We start from the raw sequence: 16,232 nt of genomic DNA on the forward strand, positions 1-16,232 counted from the left end.
CCCTGCTCTCTGGTCTTCCTAAGAAGAATATTTCAACTTTACAACTTTTGCAAAACTCGGCAGCTCGTGTGCTGACGAAGACCAGAGGGCGGGCCCACATTACACCGGTTTTAGAATCGCTGCATTGGCTCCCCGTGTGTTTCAGGATCGATTTTAAAGTTCTTTTATTGGTTTTTAAATGTCTTAATGGTCTTGGGCCTTCTTATCTCTCAGATCTGCTTTTATCATATGAACCCTCGCGGACCCTGAGGTCCTCTGGTACTGGCCTTTTGATTGTCCCTAAAGTCAGGACACATACTCACGGAGAGGCAGCTTTTCAGTGGTATGGTCCTCGTCTGTGGAACAGCCTGCCGGAGGAGCTCAGGGCCGCAGAGAACGTGCATGTTTTTAAGAACAGGCTCAAGACCCACCTTTTTAATTTAGCTTTCATGTAACGTTTATTTATCTTATGCTTATTTATTTTGATTTTATTCTTATTCATTTTTTTTAAAAATCTTCTTACTCTATTTATATTCATATTTATATTGTATCCCTTTCTTATTTATTTTATCATTTTACACTGTATATAGCCTATTGTGTCTTATCTCCAGTGTTTCCTCGGAGGGGGCTCTCTGCACCGGGGCTGTGATCGACCGTGGCTGCTGGGTCTCTGGGGGTCTTCTCAGCCTGGCTGGGGGGCTCCTTTGCCTCCCTCCTGGTGTGTGCCCAGCCTGGAGGCTGCGGTCTGTGACCGGCTCCCGGTGCAGACGGCTCCCTGTTATAGTGTTTCCTCACTTGGCTCATGTGAACCCAGCCCAATTTTTACTCTTTAAGTGTGCACGTGTGTGTGTGTGTGTGTGTGTGTGGGGGGGGGATGGATATGTGTGTATTCACATCATTTATGTTAATGAGAGTGTGGGGAGTGAATTGGAGGGTGGGGTGGGCTGCTTTTAACTATGTAAAGCACTTTGTGCTACATTTTTTTTTGTATGAAAAGTGCTTTATAAATAAAGATTGATTGATTGATTGAAATAAAAAAGACATATTTGCTCACCTTTGAAGAACTTTCAGAGTGAAAGCCAGCTCAGATGGATAATGGATGTTAAAATTGTAGTAGCTCTCAAACATGATGCACAATGCAGAAATGAAGGAGGATATGTTTGTGCTGACTAGGTTCCGATCAAGACTCAGCATGTATCTTCTACATGGGAAAGCATGGACTCCATCTCTTCAAAGTAGCTGAGCAGAAGCAGGACCACCTCTTTCACATCATCTGAGCAGTATCAGATTATTCTGTTATCATATGTTACCTTATTTATGTAATCAAAGTAGTTGAATTAGAATACTGCTGTAGATCATATTATACCCTTTAATATAGAGTGTGTGATCTGTATGTAGTTTAGTTTTCATTATACTCTTGAGTTAAAGGAACATAATCATTTTGTAGTTCATTAGATAAATATGCATCACTCTGTATCCTTGATCTGCTGTGAATGTCTTACACTGTTTTCTTGACATACTTTATTGTTGAATCATATAAAAAGGTTGTAACCAGGAGACTTTGTGTCTAGGGCAGAAGAGATAGACCACATTCCATGCCCCCCCACCGTACAGAGAGCAGAGGAGCAAGGAGCCGAGGTCATAAATTAGGCGCCGTAAGAGAGAAAGAATGTGAATGTTTAGGCTTTTACGACTATGTGGGGGCTGCTAGGAGCTATAAAAGGCTGTGAAATCCGTCACCATTTTGAGATCTGCTGCGTACCCTCCGCCAGCAGCTCCCCATCATGATGGTTCTAATGCTCATAAGTATTGAATTGTATGGAAATAAATGATTGTTGATTGAGCATATATACACCGAGTACTGTCCTTCCTTCAGCCCAAAGATTCAAAGAATTGGGAGATTTCAACAACTTGGTGCCTGGTGACCCGGATCTTTGGTGTGCTGAGGAGGTGCAGATTTGGCCTTTGGTGAGATCGTGAGGCGAGGTGAACAGAGGGCCGGCCTAAAACAGAAAGGTAAGCACAGCCTGTTGTATTACAAATACCAAATGTGCATATTGGGCTTTCCAAATTAATCTGTTCACTGAGTTACACGTATTTTCACAGTAAATTTGTCGGTGTCTGGTTTTTGGCGCAAGATACTAACAACATAAGTTGAGGCTGAATTCCAGTGTGTTAAGTAAACTGCTTCTACCGAGATACTAATAACATACTACGTTGGACTAGTTGCAGTAAGCTGCTTCTACCGAGATACTAATAAGACACTACGTTGGACTAGTTGCAGCCCACTTTTACCTTCCACATTTAATTTTTTCTAAAACTGGCTTCTGTAGCAATAATACATTAGAATTTCTTCTGGATACGCGGCCATAAGTTCAGTACATTGAAGTCGAGGTTTTGAAGTTTGTTTATGGTGTCGGTTGAGTCCTTGCTCCTGCCGGCTATGAAATAGAAGTTGATTTGAGGAAAAGCAGATGCTGGCTCACGGTGCGGTTGAACGCTGGCAACGTGAGGAGCGAAACACGTCCGTAGGTTTTGGTTTATGATACGGCCGTGTTCCGGTGGTGCGGCCGTGAAGTGCAGCAGTGGTTGGTGCTGGTTTCAGTACATTGAATAGAGGTTTGACGGTGGTTTATGGTGTCTGTCGAGTTTTAAGGGCTGCGGTCATAAAATAAAGTAAAATTTTACTTGCCAAGAAGTACATAGAGCAAAACCTGGTTTATGGTGTCGGGTATAACTTCAGGGGACGCAGGCATCACTTTTATGATGCGATTTTGCCCCGTTGTGGCGGTCATAAGCGCAGAGAAAGGGGTATTTGGTCTTTGGTTGTTGTGCTTCAAAAGAATTCTAACAGTTGAGCTCAGAGGTTTCTGTGCAAATTTCTGCTGATGAGAGGCGCTCTCTGTGTGTCTCACTGATGGTGAAACGCGCTGTGTGTGTAAGGCGCGCTCTGGCTGTGTGTGAGGCGCGCTCTGAGTGTGTTTCTGGGTGTGAAGTCTGAACACAGTGACAGTGACGGTTGATGTGTTTGAATAGGAGGACATTAGAGCAAAGACACATTTTAGGATCAAAGGTTGATGCCTAGTGTACCTGTGGAAATTAATTTTGTTCAAGGTGTGGCGACCCTCCTGGTCGTGGACGCGCGGCCAGGCCCAGCGGCGTCTGGATGCCAAGGTGGCAACTTGGGAACTGAGGACTCCCGCATTAGCTACAGAATAACACTGGAACCGCAGTGTAATCACGGGTTCACATTTATTCTGGACTAGAACAAGACACATTTTGCGAACAAAGGTTGAGTCTAGATTATTAAAGAAATATAAAAAGGTTGAATTCCTCGTTTCAGTGGTTTGAAATTGTTGTGTGCCTGTCCCCTGACGAGTGTGAAATTAAATAAAGAGGGAATTTGGAGCCACATAGAGATAGACGGGCATAATTGGGTGTATTACTCTGTGGTGTAATAAAAATAAAAAAGAGAGATAGTAAGAGGTGTGTAGTGGAGAATTATGGAGGAGTAGAGAGAGGAATGTGTGGGAGACTGGCGTGCAGTTTACGCTGTCAAGGTAGGCGTGTTGCCTGCTTATCTGTTTAACAGTGATGAAAATGAAATTAAATAAATCTCTTAGTGTGTTAATACAGGAAGCTGCGGACCTGGACCAACTGCCCCCACAAGCACAGCGGCCGAAGCAAAATTATAGGAAATGCCAACCACACATAGCAAGAATCAGCAGCTGTGTGTTCAGCAGCGAGGAGAAAATTAGAGGAGAAATGAAGGTTTTAAGAGCACATGAAATCGGGTTGAATTTTGGGGCCAACGGACTTGTGGAGGTTGGGAAGGCATCCGGAGCATCACAACAAAAGGTGAAACAAAAACACACACAAGCAGAGAAATGTGAGAGAAAGGCTCCTTTTAAGGTAACGCCTAGTTTGAGAAAAAGGTTAAAATTAACTTGCTTGCTTACAAATGCACACACATGCAATGAAGAAACAGCTTACACTCATGAACATGTGAAGATTTTCCAGCAAGGTTAAAGAAAAAATTAACATACTTAAATGATGAAGCTTATCCATTACTGACAAAAAAAAAACTCTCTGGGTTGCAGGACAACAACTTAACTTCAAAAAGAAACACTGGTCTAACCAACCAGGGAAGATACAACAAATTTAGTGGTAAAAAGATTCAAATTGTGACATGTTTTCTGCTGATTGATTAATAAAAGTGATTACTGAATGAAAGAAAAGTCCATTTTTGGGCTTTTAAACATGATCTTAAGAATTTTAACATGTACCTGTGTTGTCCTGTCAGCTTGGTGGGTTATGAGTTGATTATATGGTGAGAAAAAACAAAAAAAAGGGGGAGAGAAGGCTGACACAGGGCCTGGTCCCGTTGTTTCCCCTTCTGAATAACACAGCCAACACAACATCATTTTCCTGTTCGTTTGTTTTTGTCTGAATAACACAGCCAACACAACATCATTTTCCTGTTCGTTTGTTTTTGTTTTTCGTTTGTCTTTGTTTTGTTTTTGTTTTTTCTCTTTATGTTTAATTAAAGGCTGCTTTGCCGAGGCTGACCTGGACTCCTGCTCTCCCCTCTACGTGACCCTGACCAAATGCTGCAACGTGACCCTGACCAAATGATGCAACAGCTGGACCCACAACAACGACCTGAAAATGTCAACAGTGCTGCAGGAATGCGATCTCATGCAGCAGAGACGGAGAGCACTAAACCTAAGGCCCGTTTCACTACACGGGGGAAATTCCCAGACTGCGTCAGCTGACAGAGCTGTGACGAGACGCCCACCAAGCCCGAATGAAAAGTAAGGCCGAGCAAAAGCATGCTGACCTGGATAACTTTGCATTCACACTGTGCAGGACAGTGATGGACCAACACGGATGATCGGGCGGCAAAAAAAGGGCGTGACCGAGACAGGAGGAGTAACTGAGGACAGAAGGCACCTCAGAATGGACAAAAACACAGGAGAAGATGCAGGTTTTCACCTGCGGTGAGCATCGACACTGGAGAAAGGACTGCCCCAATTGGGGTCAGAACCAGGACGGATGGAACTTTGAGCAGCAGCAACAGCAATGGTCGCAAACGAACTGAAAAGGAGGAGGGCAGGACCCCAGGGCATGCTTCAGGCCATGGTTTACCCAGAACACCAGAACAGGGAAGTGATGAACACAAACACACACACACACACACACACACACACACACACACACACACACACACACACATTGGAATGCTGATTCACTGAGAAGTGATGCACACACATACACATGCACACGCTTGTGCAATGAAGAGTGATACACACGCACACACACATACACGCTGATGCAATGAAGAATGCTTTGCTTATGCTGTTATGCAAAATGCTGCACACAAACATCCCAATACATAATTTTTATGAGGAGCCATTGATTACCATTGATTACTTAGAATATGTTATATGTCACCTAGAGGGCATTTATGTAGAGTTAAGGAATAAGGTCTAAAACGGTTTGGTTATGAAAATAATGTCTGTGCGTGATGTCTGTTTATGGCTCAAGGCCTTGACTGAATTCTTTGCTGTGCTTCACACAGCCCTGATGTGGAACAGTGGCACAGAGTGAAAATGATGAATTAATAGTGTAAGTTTTAGGTCGGAGTACAGCATTTTCTGTGATTGAGTTTTAATTCAAGGAGGAACAAAAGGGGTTACGGCACCTGAGGTTCTCATTCCCACACAATATTGTCCCGGCAGGAAGCAAAACGTTCCTGTGAATTTCTGGTTGATTTTTTGGTTTTGCTTAGCGCTAGCTTGATGTTATCAGTGAGCTTTGGCTTGCGTTCTTTCTCGTAAGCGAGAGAGGGATAGTTTTATGCTTGGACATGTCTGCAACGGGCCCTAGTTTGTGTTATTGTTATTAGTGTTTTGTTGGTTACGTCTGTTTTCGTTTTGTTACAGTGCACTGAGAGAAAAAATCTGAGAGGTGTGATCCACCGGTGGTGATATGGTGATATTTTGTGAGTTCATGATTTAACAATCAGCTCTTTAAACCAGGCCTGAAAGATTGAGATTTAAAGCGCTATAAAATATTATTACTGTGAACAGTTGCAAAGTGTGTTTCTCCATGATTGTAATTGGCTTGAGAGAAATTCACTTATAGGGGACACTGATCATATAAGTCCTGAGTCTAGAAGGATTGCAGCGAGTCAATCCAGAACAAAAGAACAAAGAATTGTTTTCCTTTTAAAATGATGACGTCATCTTGCTGGTGATGGATGCTCGAATAGGTCGCGCGGGAGACTCGATTACCAGCAACATCTGGTATGAATGTGTGGGGATGAATGCATGTGAATGGACTGTGATGGACGGACTGAAAGTTTTGACTGACTTGATACTGAGACAATGACTGCACCAACTTTAGGATTAGTAAATGCCGACAAACAATTCACCCAGCCGGCAAGAGAAGGGTGGATGCTTCGTTTTGTTTTGTTTTGTTTTTTCAGGAGCAGGAGGATAAGAGAGACTGGAGGAGGAGACTGTAGCTTCACATAAGTATGAACTGCAGACTTAACCCGTTGGTTGCTAATTTTGAGTTACTGATGTTTGTATGAAGAAAACTGTGCTGGATTAGCTGTGTTTTGATTAAAGGTATAATGTTATATTATTGGGAATGCCAAATGCTACAGTGGAGAAAACTTTTGATATCACTCATGACTGGAATATGTTACTATTAACCATAGCAGGCCACTGTAAAAAGTTAATTAAAATTTATAAAGGAAAATAGCCAAAACTTTAATAATATCTATGACTGACCTGCCACATTCAAAATAGAGATATGCAATAACCAACATTGGTCCACGTGATTTAGGTTCTCGCTTGAGACAGTAAGTTATTAAAAGTAGAATATAACCGACAGGGACATTTGATAGGATGTGGTACTGCAGAAGAACAAGAGCAAAGTAAAGAAAGAAAAACCTATTGTGTTTAGTTTGGATAAATTCAAATTAAAATGTACCATTACACTCAGAGGATCAATATGAAACAAAACATATGCAAAATTTGTATGAAGCACATGACTGATAAATGTTCTGTCCTGAGCTTTTGTTTCTATAGTACCTACTTGACCACACCAACAGTTTTCAAACCAAAGGAGGGTAACTGCGACAAGCATAAAATTTTCCAAAACTTAGAGACAGGACAGAGTTCTTAAATTTCTAGCTCCAATAAATTGACACATGGGAGTGTGTCAAAAAGGGGGAAGTTGAGTCCGAACATCAAATAAGGGTTTTATGAACATCTTAAGACTTTATTTGTGTTTAATAATTTAGCTATGGTAAAACTTAAGCTTATAATGTGTTAGACTTAGAAATGGTTCATTAATTTTTGATTTCTTTTACACACACATAGATTACGATTAGAATAGGTCCTGAACATAATATTTTAAACCAAATTTGAATCATTAGAAGAACAATGGATAACAATATTAGATTATCAAGGCTAGGGAGAGAGGTGTTTTGGTTTTCTGTCTCTTGCAGAGAAAGGAACAGACACCAGACGGGGACTCGGAGATAAGAGGACCCTTCACAGCAGAGACAGATGTAGGGACTGCCGAGACAGCAACTGGGGTCAAGTGTCATGGCGTTTGGGCTCCTGGAGAGGATGGATCCCATAAACACAGCAACAACCATGAAGGGGTTGGCGAAATCTAGGAACACCAGACCAACGAGGTTCGAGAGGCTCTTGGCAAAAAGGGGGACACGGCGGTGACCCCAAAATACACAGATCTTTGTTTGACATCGGGGCAGAATAATCCCCTGATCTGTGCAATGACTAAAGGGTGGTCCAACCCCGGAGGTCGAAGAAAGAAGCTGAGAATCACCCAACTGGAAGACACTGGTAGCTGCAGCAATAAAAATAAAGGTTAAAAGCTCCTTAGACAGAGGTTCTAGTCTAAGTACATTTGAAAGGTATAAGCTGGCATCAAAATGGGGTGGGAAAACTGGAGCACCAAAATAAAGCTGTGGGAGAATTGGGGAAGTTATGGGAGTGCCATCTGTAACTGCTGTTATGGTTGTAAATCTAACTTTTCTTGCATCTGAACCACAAACACAGAGGTCATTCCACATATGGTCCACCCGTTAAAGGGGGACAGAGGGCCTCAGGACCAAGAAGAACTGGACCTTGCAACACTAGAAGGTATGTTATAAGTGATCTCTTTTTAAGAGATCAAAAGGGGGAATTATCAGATTATTCTGTTATCATATGTTACCTTATTTATGTAATCAAAGTAGTTGAATTAGAATACTGCTGTAGATCATATTATACCCTTTAATATAGAGTGTGTGATCTGTATGTAGTTTAGTTTTCATTATACTCTTGAGTTAAAGGAACATAATCATTTTGTAGTTCATTAGATAAATATGCATCACTCTGTATCCTTGATCTGCTGTGAATGTCTTACACTGTTTTCTTGACATACTTTATTGTTGAATCATATAAAAAGGTTGTAACCAGGAGACTTTGTGTCTAGGGCAGAAGAGATAGACCACATTCCATGCCCCCCCACCGTACAGAGAGCAGAGGAGCAAGGAGCCGAGGTCATAAATTAGGCGCCGTAAGAGAGAAAGAATGTGAATGTTTAGGCTTTTACGACTATGTGGGGGCTGCTAGGAGCTATAAAAGGCTGTGAAATCCGTCACCATTTTGAGATCTGCTGCGTACCCTCCGCCAGCAGCTCCCCATCATGATGGTTCTAATGCTCATAAGTATTGAATTGTATGGAAATAAATGATTGTTGATTGAGCATATATACACCGAGTACTGTCCTTCCTTCAGCCCAAAGATTCAAAGAATTGGGAGATTTCAACAGCAGCCACTCTGCGGTCCCCGTATCCGCTTGACTTCCGGCGCCGTCTCGGATGGCAGCCTGTCTAGCATGCTCTCTACAGTTGAAAATCACTTTCCCCTTTCTTTCTTTTCCTCTTATTTATTTCTTTTTGTATATTTAGTTATTTTTTTAGTTTATACTTCTTGTGTAGTCAAGAAATTTCTATCCATGTTTGGACACGAAACTCCGTGTAAAACTACTGAGATGACCGCGACGCCACGCTGCCCCTTTGTCTATAGCTGGGACCTGCTGCTGGGGCTAAGACAGCACAGCCATGCCGGTGTTCAGCATGAGACCCCTGCGGTGATCAAGAGGAACTACCGCAGCTGCAGAGCCGGGAAAACACGAAGACTGAGGAGGAAAAGATTCCGTCCTGCTCTCCCGTCTGTAGTGACTGGCAATGTCAGATTGCTGGTTAATAAGATGGAGGAGATCACGAAGCTGACAAGGACAGAGAAAGTTTTCCGAGAATGCAGTGTTATGTCTTTCACGGAGACATGGCTGCACAAAAACATCCTGGACCAGGTGGTGGATATAAACGGATTTACGTGTGTGAGAGCGGAAAGGGACCGAGGCAGCAGCGAGAAGAAGAGGGGAGGAGGACTCGCTCTCTATGTTAACAACCGCTGGTGTTCCCCCAGTCACGTTAAGGTGAGGATGGCTGTGTGTAACAAACACATCAAACTGTTAGCAGTCGGTCTTCGACCATATTATTTACAGCAAGAGTTTTCCCTCACCATTATCGTCATTGTTTTCATCTCCCATGACGCCAACGCGGCACAGGCGTATGACGTCATCAGCTCTGCGACAGCGGACCTACTAAATCGTGGTCCCTCTGCATTTGTGGCTATAACGGGCGATTTTAACCAAACGAACCTCTCCACTGTTCTACCTACATTCAAGCAGTATGTGGACTGCAAAACAAGACACAACAAAACACTGGACCTTTTTATGCCAATGCCACTGAGGCATACACCTCCTGCCCTCTCCCTCCTCTGGGCAGGGCTGATCACAACCTGGTCTACCTCCAGCCCCTTTACAGACCTGCTGTTCAGAGACAACCTGCAGCCATAAAAACAGTTACAATATGGACAAGGGAGTTGGAAGAGACTCTGCAGGGATGCTTTGAGTCAACTGACTGGGATGTTCTTTGTGATTCTCATCAGGACAATATTGACAATCTGACAGGCTGTGTAACAGATTATATCAACTTCTGTGTGGACACTGTGGTCCCCAAAAAAACCATTCTGTGCTTCCCCAACAATAAACCCTGGGTTACCGAAGACATCAAAGCAACCTTGAACAAGAAAAAAAGAGCTATCAGAAATGGTGACAGACATCAGCTGAAAGTGGTGCAGAAGGAGCTGAAAGCCAAGATTGCAGAAGGTAAAGAGTCCTACAGACGGAGGCTGGAAACCAAACTTCAGGAAAACAACACCAGGGAGGTGTGGAATGGAATGCGGGCCATCACTGGCCTGAGACAAAAGAGAGGTGTTGGGATGGATGGGGATGTCGAAAGTGCTAATAACCTTAATCTGCACTTCAATAGGCTTGACTGCCCTACGTCTCCTGTCTCCACACCCAGCTCTTCCCATCTTCTCCTTTCGCCTCCCCCCTCTCCTGCCCCCTCAGACATTCTCACCCTGTCCCTCTCAGCAGATGACATCAAAAAAGAATTGGGCAGACTCCACTCCAGCAAAGCTGCTGGCCCTGACGGTGTCAGTCCCAGGGCCCTCAGGTGCTGTGCTTCCCAGCTGTCTGGAGTTCTACGATGGATCTTCAACATGAGCCTGGAAATGCAGAGAGTGCCATCACTCTGGAAGACATCCTGCCTGGTTCCTGTCCCTAAAAAGATCAATCCGTCGACCCTCTGTGATTACAGTCCAGTGGCTCTGACCTCACATGTCATGAAGACGCTGGAGAGACTCATCCTGAGACATCTGCGTCTGCTGGTGGAGCCTTGGCTGGACCCCCTGCAGTTTGCTTATCAACCTCGTATCGGCGTGGAGGATGCCATCATATACCTGCTGGACCAGGCTTATTCTCACCTGGACATTGTTGGGAGCACTGTGAGGGTCATGTTCTTTGACTTCTCCAGTGCTTTTAACACGATCAGACAATCACTGCTGGGGAATAAGCTCACGGAAATGCAGGTGGACGCCCCACTGGTAGGTTGGATTACGGACTATTTAACAAGTCGACCGCAGTATGTTCGACTGAAGAGCTGCCGCTCAGATAACATCCTGAGCAGCACAGGGGCGCCGCAGGGGACGGTCCTATCACCCTTCCTCTTCACCCTCTACACATCTGACTTCAGGTACAAGTCTCAGTCATGTCATCTGCAGAAATTCTCGGATGACTCTGCCATTGTGGGCTGTATCAGGGATGGACAGGAGGAGTGCAGGAGTGTGGTGGACAGCTTTGTCGAGTGGTGTGAGCTAAACCACCTACAACTTAACATCACAAAGACAAAGGAACTGATTATGGACTTTAGGAAGCAGGCTCCTCCTCCTAACCCTGTCACCATCAGAGGGGCTGATGTGGAGATAGTTGAGGACTACTGGTACCTGGGGGTACACTTGGACTGTAAGCTGGACTAGACCAAGAACACCAATGCTATCTTCAAAAAAGGGCAGAGTCTGCTTCTCCTACTGAGGTGACTCAAGTCCTTCAATGTTGGTAGGAAAATGCTGACAATGTTCTATCACTCAGTGGTGGAGAGCGTAGTGTTCTTTCCAGCTGTGTGCTGGGGAAGTGGAGTGAAGACAGCTGATGCCAACAGGCTGAACAAACTGATTAAAAAGGCTGGTTCTGTCCTGGGTGTCAGACTTGAGAACCTGGAGGAGGTGTCTGAAAGGAGAATGCTAAAAAAGTTTGTTTCTTTTTGTTTCTTTTTTTCTTTTCTTTTTTTTTGCACCTGTCCCGTTTGGTTTTTTTGCCAACAGAATTATTGTCTAAAGGCTAGGAAAGATGCACAACGGATTTACTTTACCAAATTGACCATCCCAGCCCTGCCGTAATGGTGTATTTGATTCACCTTTTATTGTTTATTTTATTTTATTTTTTTATTTTCACTTGCTAGATACAGGACAGACTTGAATGAGGAAAAGAAAAGGGAGAAAGGAAGAGGGGGGGAAAACAGCGGAGAAGAGGGATGGGGAGAAAGGGCAAAAAAACAAAAACTAACTAAATAAGCAGACAAAAAAATACATATATCAATCACCTGGATCACCTGTTGAGTAAGAAAAAAGAAAACAAGCCGAAGAAAATGAGAGCAATACAATAAACAACATCACAATGATATATGGGGATATAACAGTAAATACTAAATATTAAACATAATTGTGCAGCACGTAATATCGACAGCACACAGTGTGCTTTGAGGTAGGAGCCAAAAAGGGTGTAGTTTGTGTGTGTGAGCACCCGTGTGTACACCTGTGAGCGTGAGCGCGCTTATTTTTAAAAGGTTCCTTCATGTAATGATCTGCTAGAGGGTGTGCGGAGCCACAGCCCCGTCCTCCAGGGCATGAAGCAGGTATGGAGGAGATCAATCTTGTTCCAAGATGGCGCCGCGTATGGATGCCCTGGTGCTTCAGTGCGTTACTCCTGTTTTGTTTTTGTGCATAACTTCTGTGTCTGGGCACTCCTCTGGATATTCTTACACCAGAGAAGAGCTTCTTAACTACAGGACTACAACACCTGTGGATTTACTTCCAATATTTGTCGCATCTGCGGCAGATTTACTGCAGACTCTGATCAGGAAAGTGAGACGCCGAAAGAGAGTTAAGCGAGCCGGCGCACTCGTGCGTCTGAGGAGACGCGGACTGCGAACTGCTCTTCCTGGGATCTTCCTTTCCAATGTACGCTCACTCAGGAATAAGATAGACGAGCTGGCCCTGATGAGAAGCATGAACAGAGACTTTGCCTCCTCCTGTGTCTTATGTTTTACAGAGTCGTGGCTCTGTGAGGACATCCCAGACAGCGCGCTCAAGCTGGAGGGCTTTCATCTGCTGCGCGCAGACCGGCAGGCCTCTCTCTCTGGTAAGACCAAAGGTGGAGGTGTCTGCTTCTACATTAATAGTGGCTGGTGCACAGATGTAACAGTGATTGCTCAGCACTGCTCTTCCTCTCTGGAATACCTTTTTATTCACTGCAAACCGTTTTATTCTCCGCGGGAGTTTGCTTCATTCATCCTGGCCGCTGTTTACATCCCGCCAGATGCGGATGCGCAGGTAGCTCAGTGCGCACTCGCGGAGCAGATACTGCACATGGAGCGGACATTCCCGGACTCTCTCATCATTGCTCTTGGGGACTTTAACAAAGCTGATCTGAGCCATGAGCTTCCCAAATACAAGCAGTATATTAAATGCCCGACCAGAGAGGAGAGGACATTAGACCACTGTTACAGCACGATCAGCGGGGCCTATCGTGCGGTGCCCCGCGCTTCACTCGGACTTTCTGACCACGTCATGATCCACCTAATCCCCACGTACAGACAGAGACTGAAGCTCTCCAAACCTGTCGTGAGGACCAAAAAACTGTGGAGCAACGAGGCTGTGGAGGAGCTTCGCACGTGTTTGGAGTGTACAGACTGGGACACAATGAAGGCTGCTTCTAACAGCTTGGACGAGTTTACGGACACTGTCACCTCCTATATCCACTTCTGTGAGGACAGCATTGTGCCATCACGCACCAGGGTGAGTTATAACAATGACAAACCCTGGTTTACTCCTAAACTCAAAAAGCTGTGGCTGGAAAAGAGAAAGGCGTTCAGAAGCGGAGACAGGGACTGCTACAGAGAGGCCAAGTACAGGTTCACTAAAGAAGTGGACATTGCTAAACATCAGCACTCTGAGAAGATGCAGCAGCAGATCTCAGAGAATGACTCGGCCTCTGTGTGGAAAGGTTTTAGGAATATCACCAACTACAAGCCTAAAACCCCCCACTCCACTGATGACTTGCTCTTGGCCAACACCCTCAACGACTTTTACTGCCGTTTTGACGAGCCATCAGGCAGCCTTCACACCTCCAACGGCCCCAACAATAGAGACACTTTGGACACTCATTCCCCCACCTCTCCCCCCTCCATAGAGCCATCACCACCTTCAAACACTTCACCTACAACACCCCCCTCCTCACCCCACACAAAAGAGGATTTCACACCACCTCCTCCCACCACAACTCTTCATATTCATGAAGCAGGTGTGAGGAAGCAGTTTAAGAGTCTGAATGCTCGAAAAGCTCCCGGCCCAGACGGTGTGTCTCCTGCCACCCTCAGACACTGTGCAAACGAGCTGGCCCCAGTGCTTTCTGGCATTTTCAACTCCTCACTGCAGGCATGTCATGTGCCTGCCTGCTTCAAGTCCTCTACCATAATCCCTGTCCCCAAAAAAACTAGGATCACTGGACTAAATGACTACAGACCCATGGCTCTGACATCTGTGGTCATGAAGTCATTTGAGCGCCTGGTTCTCTCCTATCTCAAGACCCTCACGGCCCCCATCCTGGACCCCCTGCAGTTTGCATACAGAGCCAACAGGTCTGTAGACGACGCCATCAACATGGCCCTACACTTCATCCTGCAGCATCTGGACTCCCCAGGGACCTACGCCAGGATCCTGTGTGTGGACTTCAGCTCTGCCTTCAACACCATCCTTCCAGACCATCTCCGAGGCAAGCTTTCCCAGATGAATGTGCCTGATCCCATCTGCCGGTGGATCACTGACTTCCTGACGGACAGGAAGCAGCATGTGAGACTGGGAAAGAATGTCTCGGACTCCCGGACCATCAGCACCGGCTCCCCTCAGGGCTGTGTTCTTTCTCCTCTGCTCTTCTCCCTATACACTAATTGCTGCACCTCCACCCACCAGTCTGTCAAGCTAATCAAGTTTGCAGATGACACCACCGTTATTGGACTCATCTCGGACGGGGATGAGTCTGCCTACAGGAGGGAGGTTGAACGTCTGGTGTCCTGGTGCAGCCACAACAACCTGGTGCTGAATGCCCAGAAGACAGTGGAGATTATTGTGGACTTCAGGAAGCACACAGCCCCACTCCCCCCATCATCCTGACTGACACCCCCATCACCTCTGTGGACTCATTCCGCTTCCTGGGTACCACCATCACCCAGGACCTGAAGTGGGAGCCCACCATCACCTCCATCATTAAGAAAGCCCAGCAGAGGATGTACTTCCTGAGGCAGCTGAAGAAATTCAACCTGCCAACATGGACGATGATGCAATTCTACACTGCAATCATCGAGTCCATCCTCACCTCCTCCATCACCGTGTGGTACGCTGGAGCCACTATCAGGGACAAACAGAGACTGCAGCGTGTTGTGCGCTCTGCTGAGAAGGTGATTGGCTGCAGACTCCCATCTCTGCAGGACCTGTACACCTCCAGGACACTGGGGCGTGCAGCTCGGATCTCAGCTGACCCTTCTCACCCTGGACACAGTCTGTTTGACCTGCTCCCCTCAGGCAGGAGGCTCCGGTCTATTCGCACCAGAACCTCTCGCCATAAGAACAGTTTCTTCCCCTCTGCTGTTGGAAACATGAACAATAACCGTATGACTGTTCCCACCACTAACACATGACCCTACGCTGTGTTCACTGCATCATTCCATGTTTGCACTGATCATGTATATATCTATCTACTTAGCACTTTTAATTCTTATTCTTATTTTTATTTTCATGTCTATTTAAGCGTAATTTATGACAGTATGTTTGCACTGAAGCACCGCAGCAATTTCCTAATGTTGTAAACCTGCTCAACATTTGGCAATAAAACCCTTTCTGATTCTTATTCTGATTCTGACAGACATAGAAAGACACTGTACACACAATCCCACTGCCCAAGCGTACTCTAAGAACCGGGTCTAGGTACCCTTGCCCCTGGAGGGGGAAACTGCACCCACACCCAGGTGGTGTTACCCTTTTCCCTGGGGTTGGGAGAAGCAGACCGCCCCGACTCGCAGCAGCAGGGAGGCCCCACACTCCAGACCCCAGTCGGACGGCCAACTCCTCCTCCTGGCCCCCCGCTCCAGCAGGTCGCAGAGAACGGGGGTGTGAGAAGACTCCAAAAATCCCTCCGCCCGCTCATATGTAGTGTTGATGCATGTGTGTTCTAAGGTGCATTTAAAACCCAGGAGGGCTACTCACCAGAGAGCAGCAGGTAAGCGCATAGCCCCTCCTGATAGCCCTCAATGTCTACGTGTATTTAAAATTGAGAGGTGGGCAACGACGCCAGGGGTGAGGTGTACACCCTGTTGGTCTTTTGGAGACAAGATCCTATATGTATGTGTTATGAGAGTGTGAGTAATATGAATGTCTAAGTTGTGAGATAAAATTGAGGCACAAGAAGCCAGAAGGGGACAGAGG

This window comes from Mchenga conophoros, unplaced genomic scaffold, assembly GCF_057382185.1.
Source record: "Mchenga conophoros isolate Kocher_MC1m ecotype Shallow Benthic unplaced genomic scaffold, M_conophoros_male_GT1.1 unmapped_scaffold_4, whole genome shotgun sequence".
Taxonomy (NCBI): Eukaryota; Metazoa; Chordata; class Actinopteri; order Cichliformes; family Cichlidae; genus Mchenga; species Mchenga conophoros.